The sequence below is a fragment of the Dasypus novemcinctus genome, chromosome 16 (genome assembly GCF_030445035.2).
Source record: "Dasypus novemcinctus isolate mDasNov1 chromosome 16, mDasNov1.1.hap2, whole genome shotgun sequence".
Classification (NCBI taxonomy): domain Eukaryota; kingdom Metazoa; phylum Chordata; class Mammalia; order Cingulata; family Dasypodidae; genus Dasypus; species Dasypus novemcinctus.
In genome coordinates, this window is record NC_080688.1 from 43379440 (window position 1) to 43396494 (window position 17055).

Below are 17055 nucleotides of genomic sequence, written 5' to 3' on the forward strand. Positions count from 1 at the left end.
TGGGTAAAGAGGTAAGATTTCTCAGGAAAAGGATGCTAATTCTGGCTTTGGAGAGCCAAGTAATCAAAATGTCACTGAAGCATTATCACATGGCCCCTGAAAATCTCCTTGTCCCTTTCAAGTGACCACAGACCGTAGGGAAGTGATAGGTACACACTTGGATACACCTCCAGAAAGTCCAGTGATCCAGATACCATCCAAGCAGGTGCCAGAGTCCTTCTAAATGCCCTTTCAGTTCATCTGACATTCATAGATTCGACTCCTTACTATCTTCTAAGATCTTCTGAGAACAGGAAATATGTCATCCATTTTTATATATCCAGCAGCTAACATAGTACTAGGTACTTAGTAGCTTCCCTGTAAGTGTTTACAGAGTAGAACTGACATCAAATTTCCTATTTAATTAGGTGCCTGCTACAAATCATAGGGGTGCAATAATCAACATTAATCTTAAAGAGTTGTTCCTATGCCCTTACCAACAGAAAAGCAAAAGCAATAAAATACTAAAGTATTGTTGGTCTAGCAAAGGAAATTTTCAAGTATGAATATAGACACTAAGTAAATTTTTTTAAAAGATTGATTTTTATTTATTTCTCTCCCCTCCCCCGCCCCCGCATTATCTGCTCTCTGTGTCCATTCGCTGTGTCTTCTTCTGTGTCCATTTGCATTCTTGTCAGCGACAGTGGAAATCTGTGTTTCTTTTTGTTGCATCATCTTGCTGCGTCAGCTCTCAGTGTGTGCGGCACTACTCTTGGGAAGGCCGTGCTTTTTCGTGTGCAGGGCAGCTCTCCTTGCAGGGTGCACTTCTTGTACATGGGGCTCCCCTATGCAGGGGACACCCCTGCATGGCACAGCACTCCTTGGTGCACATCAGCACTGGACATGGGCCAGCTCACCACACAGGTCAGGATGCCCTGGGTTTGAACCCTAGATCTCCCATATGGTAGGTGGACACTTTATCAGTTGAGCCAAATCCACTTCCCTAGACACTAAGTAAATTTAACTAAAAGGACTTGTTTTAGTTCTATTAGAAAGTGTCCTTAACACCCCAATTAGAAGATGAACCCCCCATGATAAATGATCAGAACTTTAGTTTTTGTGTTGCCTGACATTTATAACATTGAATTAGCATCCTTAAATATATATAGCATGCTGAGGGTCCCAGGAAGAAATTTTTGTAGGTTTTGCTTAGTGGAAAATGAAGATCTACAATTTTGTAATATGTCATTCTGGGGGCAGGAGAGAGAAAATTTTAAGTTGTTTGAATTAGTTCATTCATTTCCACAATGTATAGTTGCAAAGTACTTTGGCTTTGAAATTCACAAGGCCTTTAGATTACATACCAAGGGAGATATATGTCCTTGGGAAGAAATGAGATCCTCAGGCTGTACTTGAACTCAGCCTCAGGAGTGTCTCAAGAAGTCAAAATATAGAAAATCTTTAAAAATAGGTGAAATCCGTGGGCTTGTTAAGAATCCAGAGAGATAGACAGCAAGTGACTTCCTCCAAAACCTTTAAACATGAAATTCATAGAGCAAAAGAGTTTCATTGGAATTTAAAAATCTATTACTCTTCAAAATATTTTGTAAATATCAAAGCATTAGGAATCTGTGTTATGTTATTAGTGTTTAGAATGTATGAATGATAGCCATCTTTTACCTCTTCAAGGTGGATCTAAGTGTAAAATAACAAATGTGCAAAAGAATGAATTCTTTAAATATTCTGAGCCTCGGTTTCCTCATCTGTAAATTTATCTTTTAGTTTGTTACGTGTTTTAAATGAAACTATGAATGTCTCAGCAACATTAGAGTCTTCATTAGATGTAAGTTCTACTCACTCGCTTTCTGCTACTGAAATGCAATGATACATTTCAAAACTTTTGCATTTCAAAACTTTTAAGAGCAAGAAAACACTCTTACAACTGTTAAAAAATATAGAGAATCTCATATTATATACAGCACCTATGAGCAATAAATCTACAAGAGATCTGTGTACTCCCTCTATGCCTTCATCATGCTGACATTAATTTACAAGCCACAACAACAGGAAAGAATAAAGCCTGTATGGAAAACAGAGGGACAAAAGGAATGAGAGAGTAAAAAATAAACAGAACTAAGTGACCAGATTTGGCCACAGGCAAGGAGGAGAAAAAATAAAGTTATTTTTCTTTTTGTACATGTGATTCATGATGGTCAAATTGAAAGCTTTGCCAATTTGTACAAAATGTCCGTAAACTAAAGCTTCTTCTTGTCCATTTGTGCAAGTCCAGAAACAAGCAATTTACTTCAAACTTTCTAAAATTCATCTATGAATTGAGATGAAGCAATAAATATGTCAGTTCAACAATCCTAACAATGAGAACAACAAAAACATAATAAGTATTTCTGGCCTCAGCTCTACTATAGATTTCACAGAACCAGGCTAGGAACTCAGAGAGCAATGAACTGCAGATTGAGGTTTAGAAAAGGACAGTTTTAGCCCACTAAGCCTACAATAAAAGAATTGTGATGGCTTAGTTCAGTTAAATGTATTCAATATATATATTCATCAAAGAAAAACTAAATGCTAATATTTAGAGGATAGTGCGGTTGGTTGCTGGGCATGGCTGATGTTTAAGCTAGTTTGCTACTCTTCAGCTATATTTAAAGGAGGAACTTAACATTTAATTCAACATGGCATTTATTTAATGTCTACTGTATACAAGGCACTATCATAAATTGTTCAAATGCAGTTTATCTTTGCTTTTTTCATTATATATTTCATTATTAATCTTTTAAAATGCTTGTCGTTCAGACCAACTCAAAACCTAATCTGTCCTATTTGAGATTGGGATTTAGACCCTCAGTCGATTAAACCCACATTGAGAAGCAAGATAATTTAAAACGGGCTGCTAACATGCAATAGAAACAGGCCCTGTAACCCAGATAATTTAAGAGCAATTATTTTTTTAGTTATATAAAGAGACATTTTCAGACCTCTAATTGCTCCAAATTTATCTACTAAAAAGTCATTATGTTCCATTTTTAACCCCTCTCTGACATCAGGAACTAATGCTGTAATTGAACTGTGTCATCACTGATCTCAATTCTAAACCATTCGAAGAGCTGGTTTTTACCTCACACTGCAATTGCACCATTTTCTTCCTAATCGCTCCAGTGCCTGCAGACATGCACCGTGTAACCAAGGAAGAGTTGTTTAAAGCACAGCTAGATACAGTGAATGGCACGCATTGCCCAGTGGACCATTATTTGCTATTTTCATGTATTCAGAGTAAGGATAAAAGTGCAGACATCTCTATTTTTAAAGCGCATCTCCCGGTTGTTGTTGTTGTTGTTTTCCTTCTTCTTTTTCCTCAAAGGTCTTTTATGGTAACTTAATTTAGTTTGCTTACTCAGATTTATAATGGGAATGGGACAATCAAAAGAATATTAAATAAAATTGATTTGTTTAAAAAAAAGAAGGCAAAATACATCAAACTAAGTCTTTTGGTTGTTGTTTTTGTTAAGATTTATCTATTTATTTATTTATCCTCTTCCCCCTTGTCTCTGCTTTCTGTATCCATTCTCTGAGCATTCTTCTGTGTCTGGTTGTCTTCTTTTTAGGCCGCACTGGGAACCGATCCTGAAAACTTTCAGAGTGGAAGAACGTGCTCAATGTCTTCCATCACCCCAGCTCCCTGGTCTGCTGTGTCTCTTTTTGTCTCTGTTCTGTGTCTTTTTTTGTTGCATCATCTTGCTGTGCCAGCTCTGCTCAGGCCAAGTCATCATGCGGGCCAGCTTGCCTTCACCAGGAGGCCCCAGGAATTGAACCCCGGACTTCCCATATAGTAGATGGGAGCCCAATCGCTTGAGCCCATCTGCTTCCCATACATTAAAGTAAGTCTTGTTCTTAATGGATATGAAATCTACATAAGAAAGAAATTATTTAAGGAAATGAATAGAATAATTGTGTTTGAGCTTTAGAATTAGAACCATGCATTCCAAACAGCTCATATATACTCTAAAATTTGCTACAGACTTGAGCTATATCTTCACTTCAGCAGTAACCTCTATATGAAAAAAAAAAAATGGAATGCTTAATTCAGTGGCCATTAAATTGATCTAATTGCCTAATTTAGAAATGTCATTTTTTTTTGTTTAGCACAAGCATATGTCTTGTGTCACATAACCTCTAGAAAATCTTTGTACTTAAATCTGAAAAATAAAAGCATTTTAAACTCAAACACTGCTTCAATCTTTATCAAGACCCATCTCTCCCCTCCTTCTACCATAACATTAATTTTGTAGAGAATAAAACTCTGCACCAAAACCATGCACCTTGCGATTGAAAGAGCATGAGGGGAGGTATTAGAATCACTGTCTCACGGGAAACGGACTTGGCCCAGTGGTTAGGGCATCCGTCTACCATATGGGAGTTCCGTGGTTCAAACCCCGGGCCTCCTTGACCCGTGTGGAGTTGGCCCATGCACAGTGCTGATGCACGCAAGGAGTGCCCTGCCACGCAGGGGTGTCCCCCGCGTAGGGGAGCCCCACGCGCAAGGAGTGCTCCCCGTAAGGAGAGCTGCCCAGCATGAAAGAAAGTGCAGCCTGCCCAGGAATGGCGCCGCCCACACTTCTCGTGCCACTGACAACAACAGAAGCCGACAAAGAAACAAGACGCAGCATATAGACACAGAGAAGGGACAACCGGGGGAGGGGGGGGATTAAATAAATAAAATAAGTCTTTAAAAAAAAAAAAGAAGAATCACTGTCTTCCAATCTGAGCTCCACCATTTCTGGCTCATGCTTCTCTTACTCCTCCTAAGCGTCAGAGTCACTTCATTGTAAAAGAGGGATTTGAAATAAATGGGTTCTCTGTACCCTCTGACTGTGACATTTCTAGGATTCTTAAATAAAAAGCTATATATAAACATTATGAGTACATTTTAAGTTACTTTAGCAATGGACCAGTCCAGAACAGTGACAATTACCTGGTTTCTTGAAGGAGGTTAAACTCAGATGTGAATGCTTTCTACCCTAGCACAGAATCAAATGTTCATGAGGCATAAAAGGAGACTACTTATAATAACAGTTTTCTTTCTGCCATATAGACGTACATTTTTAAAAGGGGGAAAGAAAATCATGTTGGACCAAAATACCTTACCCATTGGCTCCATCTAGCTTTGAGATGATACCTTCTTCAGTCATTTCAATATCTGAAACGCTTAACAGTTGAATATTCAACCCCTGATAATTCCATTTGCCTTCCAGAAAAATTGGCCAAATATAAGACTCCAAAGGGCCATAGTGGGGAATGATAGCCCCACATGAATTCTATCAACAGTTGTAATTCATCACATTCTTTTATCAATTTTTTTTAAAACTAAGGAATTCCAAACTGAAAGATCTCGAGAAGTCATTTCTCTATGAAGTCTTATTTAGCTTGCATGAGCAACCCAAATGCAAGTTTTTGTAAATGCAAGTGGAAATATTAAAGGTGCTGAATATATTCAGAGAGCAGACTGATATTTTTTCATGCAATGATGTTAATTTGCTGTGCCCTCTGCAGTGGTACCATAATTAAAACTGTTGGCATTTCCATTTTAAACCTCATCATAAAAAATCCCTCTGAGCCATAATGTGCCATTCCAAAACTCAAACCAGCAGTCTCCACTGTTGAGGAACAATATTTGAGAAAGTTTTAGCAGGGGGTCAGCTTCTAATAAGGTAAAACATTTAGCAGAATTTTTTTCTTTATTTCACCCTAGATGCTTATTTGCCCCAGGAAACTAATTTCAATCTAAAGTGTGATGTTTATAATTAGGACAGACATGTAGCAAGAGAACTGCATTCAAGCTCCAGTTGAGACAGAAAATGGAGTTTATTATATACTGGTGTATCCAGTTTTGTTGAGCCTGGAGCTTAAATAATTTGGGAAGGATATATTTAAGGAAAAACAAAATTACAACTACAAAATTCGATATGAAAATAAGTATATTGGATGGAATAAAGATATCAGCACAAACTACAAAGTTTGAAAGGCTGACAGACAACACAAACATCATAAAATTCAGAATTATAAAAAAAATACTTAAAAATTATGTCTGTTTTGCCTCTATAGCACATTTTTCTTATGTAGTTTGGCTGTATACTCTTCAATCACCTATTTATATGACAAAGGCTTTGGAATATAATTTTGTGTGGAGAGAATTCACTCAGTCTTTGATCTATCAACATAGGTTGGCTTTTTTTTTTTTTTCTGTAAAGAGCCAGATAGTATTTATTTTAGGTTTTGTGGGCCATACAGTCTTGGTCACAACTACTCAGCCCTGCCTTTGTAGCCCAAAAGCAGCCAGAGACAACACGTACATGAATGAGAATGGCTACGTACCATACTAATAACATATATTTATAGATGCTGAATTTGGAATTTCATAAAATTATCAACTGTTATTAAATAGTGGTCTTTTTTTTTCAATAAGTCAAAAATGTAAAAGCCCTTCTTAACTCATTGCCTGAAGAAAAATATGGACCATGGTTTGCTGGCCCTTTGCTGTATTCTGGTTGAGGGAAGTTTGGTTATTTTTATTGATAGTTTTTAAAAATTGCTTTCAACTTCTCAACTTATAGTTAGCAATATGTATATTTTATCATAGTTTTCAAATTTGGGAAAATACTAACAATTCCTTTCACATTATGAGCATTTTTTTTTACTGAATTATTTGAATTAATAACATTCAGCTTGTCATTGATAAATCCAACGTAAAGACATAATACAAATTTCATTAATATTACTAGTATTTTATGCACAATCACCAAGAAATTTAAATATTGTCCCAATGTGTTCATATCATTCACTCATATGATCCAATCCAAGAAACTATTTATCCCTGCTATTAGAAATATATCACTCCCTTTTAATTAACCACTGCTTTTGTTGTGCTCTGAAAAATGTTAGGCTTTAATTACTCAATATTAGCATAATTTTTATTGATTTTATTAATCATCTTCATCATATTTTTCCTACTTGTACATTTTTAATCTGAAATTTCTCTCAGTTCTTTAATAAATAACTTTAAAGAAGAAAAAATAAGGGACCCATCCTATATATCTAATTCAAAAGCCTAATTTCTCTTACCTGTTTTACCAAAACACTACAAAGCTTATTTTCAATTGCCCAGCAGCTTTGGTGTCAAGACACCAGGTGAGCTGGCACAGTGGGCAGTAGGAGTAGTCTAAGAAGCTATTCCCATGCTAGGGCAATTAGCCATCATTTACCTGTACATGGAAGGGACTGAGAACCACACCCATATGCCCCATCAAACCCAAGAAAATGTATTCCCAGCTCAATTATGCTTTAATCAGATACCAAAAATACCCACACACAGCACCATTATCCAAGATAAGGGCAAGGGTGATGGAAAAGAAGTCAGTTTGCAAAGAGATGACACATTTTACCAACCATATAACCAGGCCAACATTTTAGTAGCACCTCTCCAGGGGCCTTGGGAGGTGTCTGAGCACCTTAAGCTTTACCTTCATTAGCCTCCCAGTAAATCCACCTCTGCTGGTCCCCAGGTCTGTCCTGTGGCCAATCACCTGAAGACCACACACTACATTCTTCTCCATAAATTGCCAGAGTTGAACATTAAATAGATAGTTATTCCAAAAAGAACCAACAAGAACACATGTAACTCAGCTTACAGACTGCATAAAAGGTAATTTTTTTTAACGCAGAAAGTACAGTAATCATTCAATGGCTTTGAAAAGGAACAAATTAGAAAAGTCATCCACTGAGATTTTGAATGGGATGCATATGCTTGGGACATTCATTCAACAAAGCTTAAGGAGAAAATTTTATATCACAATCACACATCATAATTACGGATTCTAATTTAATTATGTGATGGCACATATTTATTTACTTTAGGAACTATATCAAATAAACAGTAATTAAACAGTATAGCAAACTAAAAAGTTACATTTTGGAAGGAAAACAGGAAATTCATGATGCCTCTCACAATTGTAAAAGAACATTAAACAGGTCAATTACAACCTTACAAAAGCAGAGACAATTCTAATTTAATAGATAATTAGAGTCAAGCTGCCTTTCTCCACTATACTAGATATTCTCTTCAAGAGCTTCAAATGAGGGAAGAAGTTATAGGAGGAGGGTTTCAGGTTTGACTATGGTCACAGCTTAGAAAACCACCACTATTCTCCCAAAGACACCCACCCACACAATTTCCTTTGTATAAATAGAGTCATTTCCAAGTTAATTAATCTGTAGCTCAAATTTACCTGGGACATTCCTTAGTTTCTTGTAGCCTTAGGTCCTTCTGATACATTTCTAGTCCTAAACTCAGAAGGCTTTGAGTGTTTATTGTCTTCCTCATATAAACCTAATAGCACTTTTCAGTAGCGTGACTCTCCATGTAAAGGATAATCAGCTCCAAGAAATTACTATCTTTTAAAAAACCTAGACACTATAGCAACAGTTCAGGTACAACAAAGTGCATTTTCCATCCTGTTAAACTAAATACAGCATTTAATTTAAAAATACTTGCCTACACACATTTGCATGGCTTTGAAAAAATCAAATACAGCACCTAAAATAAGAATTTTTAAAAGATGGATATTTTATAAAAAATAGAAATAGTCTTTGTATCACACAGCAAATTCTTAAAAATATTCTTTATTTCAGAGTCTTTAAATTATAAGCTAGCTTATAGCATTTAATACATGGCTAACTTTTAAAACTTTAATTTATATACAGTGTAATAATGAAACTGTCTTTTCGTTCCTCCTGCTTTTAGTAAACCTCCTTATCATTGTGTACTTTCACCTTGCAGCAATTATTACCTATATTAGGAATGTGACTTAATTGAGAAACCAATATAATATTTTCATAATTGTATCCCCCCTAAAATGTAGTTATCTATCCTAATTATGTTAAAGAGTTAATTTCTATGTGTATTTCTATTAATAAGTAAGAGACAATTTATGAACATTTTGGAGCTTTGGGGAATATGTTTGGAGAAAATGCTTAATTAGGCAATGGTGTGAATTTTGACATCTTTCTTCATGGTTCAAAGAATACTCTCTTGCTGACACATGTCTCCAACAGTTTGATGAACAGAAAATCTTATTTTCCCAATATTAAAAGCAGTATGACAGGGTCACAATATGGTGAGAAATACATAAAACTTATTTAATTTTTTATAAATGTAATCTTGCTCAGTAACTCAAAATTATCTAACAGTACTGAAAAATAAAATTTGCCCTAAAATATACTACTCACAAAATATAATGGATATGTGATGGATAAAAATAACTTTGAATCCAAAAAACCCCCACTTTAGTTGGGAATAAGCTTGGGGCATAAACATATTGCTTCAGGAAATCTGAAGCAATTCACCCATTACTCCACTGCTATTGTCAATATTGGCACTTACTGCACTGTAACTTTCCTGCCAGAGAATGTATTACAACTATGGACTCCTTAGATAAGTCCCCAAAAGACCATCACCTGGAACTTGTGTTAAATAATTCAATCTCGTCTTCATTTTTCTACACTTTTATAAGCCACACAATTTGAGCAATGAAAAACTAGTGGAAATCGCCAATATATCATTAGATTTTTCAAGTTTCTAGTTTATTGAAGGGTAAATCCTAAATTATTATAAACCTAGAGTTTTGACCCACTGATACACAGGGGCTACGTGGTTCAATTCTATAACAATTTAGGCGCTTCCACTTTTGATCGTCTACAATTTCACATTTCCAGGCATGGGCATGCACGTGTAGTCCATTTCCAAGTTCTATACCATTTTAACACATGGCAATGAAAACCACGTGGCTAGTGTTCTCAGTCAGCCATATTGGTCAAGTGAATTTGTTATACTCATAATCAAATCTAAACACAACATGCTATCAAATATATATTTTCACAAACAAATTTCTCACTGATTGACCTTTATATGCTTGAAAAGGGAAGATATTGAAAAAGCCTTGTGATTCATAAATTTAATTTGCTCTTTGAGTCAGAGCTGTTCAGGAGTGAGTGAAACCCCATGAAACAGAAACCCTTGTTACTCTTCCCCTATGAAATGACTCCATTGCCCAAGTTAATCTTTCTGATTTGACCATCCCACCGAAGCACCGAGGGAGTAGGAGGAACAATTGCTCTTTGAGGGGTTCTTTTTCAACAATTTTCAAGATTCTGTATTGGCAGAATATTTCTTAATACTTTTAACTAAAGGATGTTACAGGAAATGCTATGGACACAAGACCCACGTGTCACAGTAAGAAGGAAATCAAGGCATGGCATTTTTTTTTTTTTTTTTTTTGCCTACAGATTCCCAGCTAAACAAAGGCACAGACCATCCCCTAATTCTGCATGTCAGATGCCACAGTCAGTTCCCTCCCCACCAATGATAGAAACTAGTTCTACTGGAGTACACCAACCATCAACAAGTTAGTTAATATTTACTGTTAGCCATATAGGAATTTTGTTTGTTTTGATTTGTTTCTGTATTTATCAAAGGTAGTTGCTGTAAAATATTGTGACTTGCAAGTCTCTAGACCCTATAATCTCCATATCCCACTCCCAGGGTTCTTGGTGATTTGTTTCTTTACTATGGATCAATAGTTGTTGTTTTCTCAATCTTCTGTAAGATGTAGATAATAGCATCTTTAAAAACTATGCTCTTTTGATTGTCTAGTAATATGTATCCTAAGTAAAAGACATGTGCTTACTATTGAAATGCAGCTTTAAGTCAAGTCTCTCTTTGCCCCCTTTTTCAAACATAGTATTGTCATGCCCACAGAAGAGTTCAGATGGTGCCCCTCTTTGGGAGCTTTTTTTTAATCATGTAGGATGAGAATAGAGAAAAGAGACTCACACAACTTTGTAGTTCATTCTTTTGTTCAGCTGCTAAAATTCCACACAGATGCCCGTTCTAGTCAGATCCCATTATCAGAATTTATATCTTATGGGATCAGGTAGAGAGTCCCAAACAATATGACAGATGAAAGAACTTCTCTACCACTATCACGTGCAGCTGAATTTAAAATGTTGATGAAAAAGGAAATGGTAGGCTATTGTTTATGAATTGTAACTTATACAAAGGTTTTAAGTGCAAGATCTAGATTCCATCCTGGGAAGGTATATAAAGCACAATGACCCTGATACAGGTGAGTGGGAGTGGTATGAAAAAAAGTCACCGTAGATTTATACATTACATAAAAGTGTAAAAGTTATTCAATCTTTCACTTCTCAGAAGACTACTAAATACCATTTGTTAGAAATTACTTAAATAGCTCATTTTAATTTTAAAACAGTCTTAGAAAAATAGCTTGCTTTCTCAAAAGTCACATTTCCTCAGAAAGTATGGCATGCCCCTCCAACCTCACTTTCTGAACAGGATAATAGAATCCACAGTAGTTTTGGTCTCAAGTCTTGTCTAGGCACAAGGATTTCAATGACCTTGACTGACGTCTCCTCCCACTCTTGTAAGTCCTTTTGAGTATTAATAAATTAAATTATCAATTTGCATGTTGACAATACTCTTTTTCTTCCCTATATTTTGGTCAAACAAGGAAACATTTTTCAGAACTCTGCATCTTGGGAAAATGTAATTTAATAATGGTAATTCTCTTTTTCTAACAAACATGAAGTTAATTTCACAAGTCAGTCATTTCTATGTGTACTTCTATTAATAAGTAATAGACAATTTACATTATAGATGGGTATAGATGCCAATTCTAGGCATTTAGATAATTTATACATGTAGTACCATACCCCTCTGCATTCTCCTTTGAAATAGAGAATTCCTCATGTGAATCTATGCTTATAAGACTCATAAAGATAGATGCATAATCATGCTGAACTTGGTGAAGTAGAGTTCCTAATCTTCTAACATAACCGTCTGCCTCTCCCAGACTGGGATCTGTTGTCTGAAATTTTCCTTTACATAGTAAACCACAAACACTCAATACTTAATCTGCCAGTCGTATAAAACTGCCTAATGTCATTTTCCGGTGTAGGTTTAGTACTTTTATTTTGATCTACCCAGTGTTTGTATGTTCAATCTATGTGTCTTAGAGAACTGGGGCAAGGATAGTAGGATTTCCCTTCATTCAGCACCTGGCCCCTGGGTCACTTACTGAGCACTCAGTGCATGCTCCTGACAGCTGGTGATATGGGTTGCTGCTATTGCTGATGATGTAAATGTCCTAAAAACAGCCATGTGCAGAGCATGGCTATAAAGTAGCTCTCAAACAGAAAATCTGGTGTGGGTCCTGGAAGTCTGTATTTTAACAGGCAACCTTAGGATTCTGATGCTGGTGATTGGTACCCAGTCATTGAGGAACATTGCTATACAGGAGTCACACCCAAGTGTCAGTGTCATAGCTTTCCATACAAGCTTTGTACACTGGTTTTTTGATACCATAAGTTTGATATACTTTTGTCTTTCTAAAAGGGATTTAGCAGCTTGCCCTTTGAGAAAATCTCATGGAGAAGTATACTAAAATTTGAAGCTAACTTGTGTTGCTGCTGAATAGCATCAAAGGAAAGCTCCCTATGATTCAAATACATAGGGAGAAACAGAGGTTCTCTGCTAGGTGGTTTATTTTATTTTTTTCTGGTTGAATCAAAGAGCTAAATGTTTTACCTGACATGGATAGATTTAGTGCCAGACAAATTACTTGAAAAGGATGATACAGTAGTAAACAAAATGTTCAAAATCTCATGTCATCATGGAATTTATAGTCTAGAGAGGAGAGAGAGAAAGTAGAGAAATGCATATATAGTATGCTAAAATGAAATAAGTCTCATGGGTAAAAGAAATAGGAAAATGGGCAAGATATATGGATGTGACACAGGGCAATCAGGAGGCATCTTGGAAAATATGCCACAGGAACAGAAGGAAGTGAGGGAAATGGCTGGATTTGGATTCTCAATGTATTTTGAAGATAGAGACAACAGGAATTGATGCCAGAGAGATGTGAAGTAGGAGACAGAGAAAGAAATTACAGATGACTTCATAGCTTTTGACCTGAGCAACAGAAAGGGTGGGTTCCCATTTACTGAGTAGGGCATTAGTATATGAGATGGATTATTACTTGCAGTTCATTGTAAAGATTAGGAAATGTAGGCTCCCACTGCTTATGGGGTTACCAGAGGTGATACTGCTTGTCTACGGAGGAGGGCAGATCAGTTGGACTCCGGAGCCTGCACAATCAATCATAAAGGCAGCTATAGGACTCCAGAAGTCCCCACACCTGCTTTGAACATAGCCCTTAGAATCCCAGGCAGTTCCGAATAGCAAAGATGGAAAGAGCAGGATGGAAGTCCCTCCATTCGGGTGCAGGGAATTTGAGAGCACTGCTGTGCCCTTCTACTGATACCATTCTGCATACTCCCAAACAGAGCAGAGACCTGCCTATACCCTTAGCTTGACCTTTTGGAGATTCCTGAGGCTCATTTCTAACTATATATAGGCAGGTCCAGCCCCCGGCAGGTGCAGGAGGCAGAACAAATCTCAGCGCCTCTCCTTGGTATTGCCATCTTCCAGCATATGGTGTGTGGGTGGAATTAGGTTAAAAAGAACATCAAGGACAACCTTGGGGGAAAAAATGAAATCATCACCAAAAGGAAACATGTGGAAGAATAAAGGGGGAGTGCTAGATGATAAAGAAGGTGTTGCAGCGCTGATTATATATACAAAGAATCTGCAGCTGACCATCTGTCTATTGTTTTTCCAAAGTTTCTATGTAGACTGTTAAGTTTCAGACTGTGCAGGGAAAAAACAAATTTACTAATTGTTGGCTAGGACTGGATTAGATGCTTTGTATATATTTTCACATCATGTGGCATCCTAATTATTACACCAGTTTTATAGATGGGGTCTCTCACGCTCAGACTCAAGCTTAACTATGCTGCACACGGTCAAATTGTAAGCTCCATGAGGGCAGGGACCGTGCCTGCCATGTCCACACCATATCCTAATGACTAACACAGCACCTGGCATTGGGGGAGTGAGCGAATGCCTCGGTCATTGCAAATCTACTTCCAGGTGCCAGGATCCCACGACTCCCTTCAGCCTGCCCCTGGCCTCTGTCCCTCCCTCCTCACCATGGGTTGAGTAATGTCTGAGATTCCCAGGACTGCTTCTGCTGTGGGGTGGCAGGGGCTGTGGCCAAGGGCTCGGGACTGCAGGAAAGCCAGCAGGATCCTCTCCAGTTTGATCACGTCCACAAAAAGGGAGCTAAGTTTGGAAAAACGAGGAGAGGCAGGCAGGCTTTCCTTGATACCTGCTTCTTGTGCACTCTAAAAATTTGCACAGGAGTGACCTTTCCGCCCTTTTAAGCATAGTGTTGGGTCTGTCCTGATTGACCCTCGTCCCCCAGAGGTTCTGATTAGGAGCTGGGCTCTGGATGGACGCCTCCGCCACCCAGGCCTTCGGCCAGCTGGTCGGGCTACTTCCTGTTCTCTGCCACCTGCTTCTCTGAGTCACTGGTGTTTGAGTTCCTCACATGCAGTCCCTAACAGCCTTAATTCATTTGTTCTTTCAATTAGCATGTATTCTTAGCAGAGGCACTAATTAAGAATCCCAAACAGTTGCACGTATATGACACAAGGGAATGTGCAGAAGTCCATCCCACAGACATAACAACTTTGTAAATGGAACAGGAATTCTTTCTTTTCATTCTGTATTTACCCAAATGATTAAAATGGAATGGGCTTTTAAAAAAATTTTAGCCGAATACATATATATATATAAGCAGTCTGCCTAGATGAAAGTGAGAGTGTCCTTTATTACTGATTAAAAATAAACTTACACAAAATCCACCAGCAGTTTTAACCAGTTGCTGTCTGGTTAGAACCAGCTCCTGAAATTTTCACCTTTAGAGTGATAATTCAAAACACCAAAACATAGATTTCTCTAAATATTCAAAGGTAAAGAGAGCAATGGCTTTGCTTTCCCTTTTTTCCCCCTTTTTGAGCCCCATTAGGTAATGAAATCTCCTTTTCACCTAAGAAATATGTATGATCTGAGAAATATTTCAAGTTTTGAAGTAGACCTTGAAAAAAAAAGTTTTAAATTGAAAAAAAACATATCTTTGGGTAATTATGAGTTATTCCTCTACATATTTGTTCTGATCTTTCTACAGCGTTTAATATTAGCAGGAGAGAAAAAGGAATATTACGACTTTTGCTGCTAGTAGCTTTCTTCCCACTGTTCCACTACAAAGCAGGTAGTTTGAATTCTAAACCATATTGCCAGTGTCCCTGTTTCCTACCTCTTCTTCTCTCTCCTGTTTTTTGTTTTTCATTATTATTATTTGGGGGGGGAGCAACTTTTTAAAATCCCAAATACTTACAAGGAAGTAGTTGGGCAATATCTTGTGACCTACATAATTAGACTACAGGGAAAAGCAAGATGTGCCTGGAAGAGGGAGATGTTCCAGGCTGCCTCCCTTCTTTTCTTCCCTAAGAAAGAAAGGCCTTGTTCTCTGCAGGAAGCTTCTGCAGGCTTCCTCCCTTGCATGTGAAGGTGATAAAATAAGCTCCAGCAGTTGCCTACAAAGACTTAAAAGCAGTAACTTAGTAGATAAGCAATCACTACTCAGGCCGTCCTACCCAAAGTCCTGGCACTTCAGAACTGTTGAGTCCATTTAAGTCTGTTTGAATGTGTGTAATTTATGATATTGGTATTCTTATTGCTATTCTTCAATAAAAATTTACCTCTATGCATGCAAAATGAAAAGAGATGTTGTAGCTGCTCGATATGGTTTATGAATGGTTTATGAATTCCAAAAATAGATATTGGATTATGTTTGTAAACTGGTCTGCACCAGGGTGTGATTAAATTATAATTAGGGCTTTGATTGGGTCACATCAGTAGGATGTGACCAACTACACTGCAGAGCAGAGGAGTTAGTTGGAATTTTTATGTTGGAGTTTTGATGTTAGAGTTTTGATACTGGAGTTTTGAGCTGGGGCCCAGGAAGTGAACACACAGAGTAGCAGAGCAGCTGAGCCTGGAGAGAATCAAGCCCTGGGGAGAGAGACAGAGTCAGTCACCTACAGCTGGCCTTGCAAAGAGAGGCAAAGCCTAGAGTGCCTCATAGTCTAAGTTGACCTTGTGGATTAAACAGAGTAGCTGAGCCCGGAAAGAAATGTACCCTGGGAAGAGAGAAACCCAGGAAGCCTGAACCTGGCAGATGTCAGCAGCCTTCTTGCTCCAACATCTGGCAACAGACTTCGGCAAGGGAAGTAACTTATGCTTTATGGCCTGGTAACTGTAAGCTCCTATCCCCAAAAATACCCTTTATAAAAAGCAAGAGATTTCTGGTATTTTGGATCAGTGCCCCTTTGGCTGACTAATACAGATGTCTAGATCATTCAAGTCAAGTGAAACTGCCATACCTTCAAATATTATGCATCAATCCTTAGGCTTGTTGGTTTCCTTTTTGATTTGTTTTGGTTAGGGCTGAAATCTTTACTTAGCATTTGAAAGCCCAGAATAGAAGGCTAGTTTTCACAGGATTTTACAGAATCCTTTTCAAACCTGTTTTTGGAAAATGGCTGATGAAAGATCAGGAAAGAGACTTTTCACCCAGCACTGAGAAGGAGAATTGGTTCCTGTGTGGTGCAGAATCCCTTCCCCAGCCTTGGCTGGGTTGTGTTATCCTAAACCACTGGCCCAGAGCAGAGATTCTTCAACCTCACATCCCATTGAATCCCTGCAGAATTTTTGTAAATTCAACTTCATGAGCATCCCCACAGACTGACCAAATCAGAAGCTCTAGAGTTAATGCCTAAGTTTCTGAATTTTTAAAAACCTTCCAATGGACTGATTTTTTTTTTTAAATGTGGGAAAATATATATAACACAAAATTTCCCATTTTAACTATTTTAAGTGTACACATCAATGGTATAAATTACATTCACAGTGTTGTGCTGTCATTACCAACATCCACTACCAAGGCATTTTCATGAGCCCAGACAGAATCTATGTACCTATTTTAGCAGGCAGGTTGGAAACTACTGCCTTGTCTAAGACAA